Source organism: Anguilla rostrata, chromosome 1 (genome assembly GCF_018555375.3).
Source record: "Anguilla rostrata isolate EN2019 chromosome 1, ASM1855537v3, whole genome shotgun sequence".
In the NCBI taxonomy this organism is placed as follows: Eukaryota; Metazoa; Chordata; class Actinopteri; order Anguilliformes; family Anguillidae; genus Anguilla; species Anguilla rostrata.
The window spans coordinates 73,861,931-73,868,014 of record NC_057933.1 but is presented as its reverse complement, the minus strand read 5'-3'; positions in this window follow the sequence as shown (position 1 = coordinate 73,868,014).

The following is a 6,084-nucleotide window of genomic DNA, read 5'->3' as shown; positions in this document are numbered from 1 at the left end:
AACTGTCAGGCCCAATCAAATGCGTACACTAAAATATATATTTATATAATATAATATATATATTGATTGGGCCTGACAGTTTTGTGTGCAATGAAGCACAGCGTACAGTGATGCTATGATTACAGAGGCTATAAATATAAGGTAAATTTTGTTGAATTATTGTGCCGTTACTTTTTTTGTGAGCAGTGGTCTCATTTTACATACATCACAGGAAATAATCTTAACCAAAAATAACATTAAAAATATTTCTAGACTAATCGGGTTATATACAGAAGCATGTTTGTAGGCGCACCGTAATTGTACAGGCTGCTTTGGAGGTAAATTAAATGCTTCCTTGCTTTAGAGAACTCGCACCCAAATACCCCTAGACCAGCCATTTTAATAAGGTCTGAAGTATCCTTCATTGCACACAAAAAATGGCCCAATCTAAAACATGAATGAGATAATGAATAATGATTTTTGAAATTATGTCAAAATCTGAAAAGGTGGAATATCTAATGTCTAAATGCAGGATAAGGTATTATTACAGCCCTTCATGAATGTTTCCCTCCTTTTTCTCCCAGTTTGGAATGACTTCTTGTATTCATCAGTGCTTGTGGAATGTTAGTTTGTAGTCCTAAAACCCGGAAGTAAATTTTCATTTTTGAGCCATGGGTTCCCTCGTCAGATTTCCCATAGAGATTTTGTTTTCTGCTGAAAATAAGGTCTGTGGTGAACATAAGCCTAAGAGAGTTTCACATTTTGTTGTACAAAATAAATTATACCCATTAACATCTCAAATGTGGATTTCAAAAAGGTTATGTACTCTTAAAAAGTAAGTTTCTAAAAAGTTGCTATATTCAAAGTACAACAACGGTCGCTTTCTGGCAACCGGCACTCAAGTTTCCATACTAGCCTGTCTGCACGTGATAACCATTGTAGTTTCAATATGGCAACTTCCTTCCTTTTTTAAAGCACACAATGGCTTCGAAACTCACGGTTGAGATATTAATGGGTGTAATTTATCTTGCAGAACAAAAAGTGAACCTCTCTTCAGCATATGTTAACCACAGACCTTATTTTCGGCAGAAAACAAAATCCCCGTGGGATAAAAAGCATTGGAAGTCTGCCGCGGGAACCCATTGTGGAAGAAATGTCCAGGTTTGTCCTACAAAAAGACGTAAGACTATTGCTGCAACCACTATCAATTTGAGAGAGTGCAGACACGCATGTGCTCCCTGAAGCATGGGATATCATCTGCTTCTTGCACAACACAGCTCGCAAGGTGGGCTTGCACAGAGTAGTCGTTGCATGGTACTACATGCCCAGCTAACAAAAAATGTTCACAATGTTACTGGAATGGTTAGTCAATGTTATCCCCATTACATGGGAGCAACATTGGGAACATTTCCTGTTAGCAAGGTGTGCAACTCAACTGGCGGGCGCCCGGTTGAGTAAGGGGTTGCTAGAGAGCGATGAGACATTGGGCTCATTCCAGTCACTTATTTTATCTATCCTTGTCTCTTCGATCCTGCCTTGACCCATAAATTGATTGAGGTCGACCATCTTTAAGGACATTCCAATTCATTGTATTCTTGATGTAGCTAGGAGGCTCCCTGGGGATGCTTGCATGAGGATACACAAGTGCATTCTTTGTGGAATTATTTTTTCAGAATGCATGGTCTGAGCCATGAGCCACATCTGTAATTGATATGGCTTCTAACTGATGCTTCAAAGAGGAAGGACGTTCATCTTGCCTAATGCATGTTTCCTTGATTCCTCTATTCTTGCATCTGTTCTTCGTGTCCTGTCCCTGCTTCCTCCATTGTGCGGAGCTAAGGAGCAAGGAAAGGAATGAGCCCTCTGAACCCTCTTTTCCCTTGTCAATGCTAGAACCAATTGTGTTTCACCCTGTGGGGCTGCTAGTTCCACTTGGCACTGGGATGGTCCAGATTCAATACCAGTCTCTGGTTGTATAGCGAGACAGTTACTCCAGCTAGCTAGGTTTTGTCATTGATGTAGCTTTCTGATTAACTTTTCAGTTAGCTTAATATTTTATAATGATTCTCCAGAAAAACATATTTCATACCAAATCAACTTAAATGAGTACTGTAACTCAGGAAAGTATGTTCCTTTACATCCTTTTTAACCTGCATTTCTATCCTCCAACAGCAAGAGGTCAATACCAGACTTTCTGAAACCGTTTGGTCAGCAGTCAAAATGAGGGGCTCATTCTAATCACTTATTCTCACTCCCTGCATCCTTTTCTTGTGCCCTTTCCTTACTCCTTAGCTGCTCCCAGCAGAGGACACAAGGAAAGGATGCAAGAAAAGGATGTGAGGAGGGAGAAAATGTGTATTACGCAAATGAAATGCCGTTTTTTAGTCGTCAGTTCAAAGCCTCATCAATTAGACATAGCAGATGGGGAGAGGTGGATCCACAGGTTCAACATTTATACAGCATGCATTCTGAAAAAAATAATTTGGTAAAGGATACACTTGTGCATTCTCACTGAAACATACTATGGGAGTCTTCTCTCTCTTTGCTCCTCCAAGGAGCATTTAACAGACCATAATTTTGTTAAAGATGGAGGACCTCAGACAATGTCCAGGTCTGTCGATGGTTGAGGTCATACACTCACCGGCCACTTTATTAGGTATACCTGTTCAACTGCTTGTTAACGCAAATATCTAATCAGCCAATCACATGGCAGCAACTCAATGCATTTAGGCATGTAGACATGGTCAAGACGATCTACTGAAGGTCAAACCAAGCGTCAGAATGGGGAAGAAAGGTGACTTAAGTGATTTTGAACATGGCATAGTTGTTGGTGCCAGATGGGCTGGTTTGAGTATTTCAGAAACTGCTGATCTGCTGGGATTTTCACGCACAACCATCTCTAGGGTTTACAGAGAATGGTCCAAGAAAAGAGGATATATCTAATGAGCGGCAGTTCTGTGGGCGAAAATGCCTTGTTGATGTCAGAGGAGAATGGCCAGACTGGTTCAAGCTGATAGAAAGGAAACAGTAACTCAAATAACCACTCGTTACAACCGAGGTATGCAGAAGAGCATCTCTGAACATACAACATGTCGAACCTTGAAGCAGATGGGCAACAGTGGCAGAAGACCAACCCGTACTAGCAAGGTGTACCTAATAAAGTGGCCGGTGAGTGTAAATAAGTAATTGGAATGAGCTAATGGAGTCCATTTATTTATTTTGTACTATAGGCACTATAGCTAGCTAGCTCTGCAAGCAGATACATGGCCTCAAGATACTTTTAAGATGAAGGTTTTATCTACAGTTGAAGTAGGAAGTTTACATACACATAGGTTGAAGTCATTAAAACTAATTTTTAACCACTCCACAGATTTCATGTTAGCAAATTATAGTGTTGGCAAGTCAGTTAGGACATGTACTTCGTGCATGACACAAATAATGTTTCCAACAATTGTTTACCAACAGATTATTTCACTTTTAATTCACTATATTACAATTCCAATGGATCAGAGGTTTACATACATTAAGTTGACTGTGCCTTTAAGCAGCTTGGAAAATTACAGAAAGTGATGTCATGGCTTTAGAAACTTCTGATAGGCTAACTGACATTATTTGAGTCAATTGGAGGTGTACCTGTAGATGTATTTTAAGGCCTACCGTCAAACTCAGTGCCTGTTTGCTTGACATCATGGGAAAATCAAAAGAAATCAGCCAAAATGTCAGAAAGAAAATTGTGGACCTCCACTAGTCTGGTTCATCCTTGGGATCAAGTTCCAAACGCCTAAAGGTACCACGTTCGTCTGTACAAACAATAGTACACAAGTATGAACGCCATGGGACCACGCAGCCATCATACCGCTCAGGAAGGAGACGCATTCTGTCTCCTAGAGATGAACGTGCTTTGGTGCGAAAAGTGCAAATCAATCCCAGAACAACAGCAAAGGACCTTGTGAAGATACTGGAGGGAACAGGTATAAAAGTATCTATATCCACAGTAAAACAAGTCCTATATTGACATAACCTGAAAGCTGCCCAGCAAGGAAGAAGCCACTACTCCAAAACCACCATAAAAAAGCCAAACTACAGTTTGCAACTGCACATCGGGACAAAGATCTTACTTTTTGGAGAAATGTCCTGTGGTCTGATGAAACAAAAATTGAACTGTTTGGCCGTAATGACCATTGTTATGTTTGGAGGAAAAAGGGCGAGGCTTGCAAGCCAAAGAATACCATCCCAACCGTGAAGCAAGGGGGTGGCAGCATCATGTTGTGGGGGTGCTTTGTTGCAGGAGGGACTGGTGCCCTTCATAAAATACATGGCATCATGAGGAAGGAAAATTATGTGGCTATATTGAAGCAACATCTCAAGACATCAGCCTTAAAGCTTTGTCGCAAATGGCTCTTCCAAATGGACAATGACCCAAATCATACTTCCAAAGTTGTGGCAAAATGGCTTAAGGACAACAAAGTCAAGGTATTGGAGTGGTCATCACAAAGTCCTGACCTCAATCCAATAGAAAATTTGTGGGCGGAACTGAAAAAGCTTGTGCGAGCAAGGAGACCTACAAACATGACTCAGTTACACCAGTTCTGTCAGGAGGAATGGGCCAAAATTCCAGAAACTTATTGTGAGAAGCTTGTGGAAGGCTGCCCGAAACGTTTGACCCAAGGTAAACAATTTAAAGGCAATGCTACCAAATACTAACAGAGTGTATGCAAACTTCTGACCCACTGGGAATGTGATGAAAGAAATAAAAGCTGAAACAAATCATTCTACTATTATTCTGACATTTCACATTCTTAAAATAAAGTTGTGATCCTAACTGACCTAAGGCAGGGAATGTTTACTAGGATTAAATGTCAGGAATTGTGGAAAACTGAGTTTAAATGGATTTGAAGGTGTATGTAAACTTTCGACTTCAACTGTATTTGAACATCATGAAAGTAGTCTATGCCTTGTAATGTAATAGTTTACAGTAATGAAGGTTGAGTTAAGTAAGAAGAAAATCAGTTCCTATATTCAAGTCTGGCTCATAACTGGCTAATGTTTTGTTGTTCAGCCAAGGAGGAAGGATTTCAATTGTGGGATTGTCCACGTCATCATGTGAGAGCAACTTCTCTGATTGGCCAGTTGCCTGTAGTCTGACTGTAATGCATTAATGTGGTGCAGTGTAGTAGGATGTGGTTAAAACCCACCCTACCCTACTAAGAGGAAGCTACAGTGCAGTCTGGAAGTATTTGGAAAGGTGCACATTTTTTGTAGTTTTGGCTCTGTACTCCACTTGAAGTGCAGACTTGTTTAATTTGAGGGTATTTACATCCATATCAGATGGTCCGTGTAGGAATTAGGACACTTTTTGTGCATAGTGCCCCCATTTTAGGGAACCAAAAATAATCAGACAGTTGACTACTCTGCTTTTTCTTGGCCAGCTCTGTGTTGTTGCATCATTGGTTTGTGCACAAGAAAGATAATAATAGGTTCAGATGATTATAGTTGTGGCATTTTCATTTGGAATCTGTTGCTGTTATTTTTCAACAAGAGGGTCAAAGAGGTACTAATGCCAGTAAAGCAGGCCATCATGATGTGGAAAAAACAGAATAAATCAATAAGAGACATAGCCAAAACATGGGATGTGTCAAAATCAACTGTTTGGGACATTGGTAAGCAAGAATGCACTAGTGAGCTCAGCAATGGCCTAGTAGACCACAGAAGACCACTGTTGTGGATGACTATCTAGACGTTTGGTGAAAAACTGGTTAAATTTGGTTGAAATGTGAAAGTTTTCTAGCCGGCTAGGGCATAGTCAGACTATATCCAGGTAAGACCTGCAGTAAATTATGGCTAAATTGAGCTGATGTAGTCCATTTATGTCAAAGCATCTTTCAACCTAGATATACACCCCTCTGGACTTCTAGATTCCGTCTATATTCGGGCTTGTTCTCACTGGGAATGAAACTCTGTGGATGTTCGTAAATAACCATGGCATCATATTTGGAGAGACATTGAGATTTTCAAATGTAAATTTTTGGTGCTTTGCGGACACGTTGTGGTCCTTTGTATTAGGCTGAGCTGCAGAGGGTATCTAGAAAGTTTGTCAAATCTCAG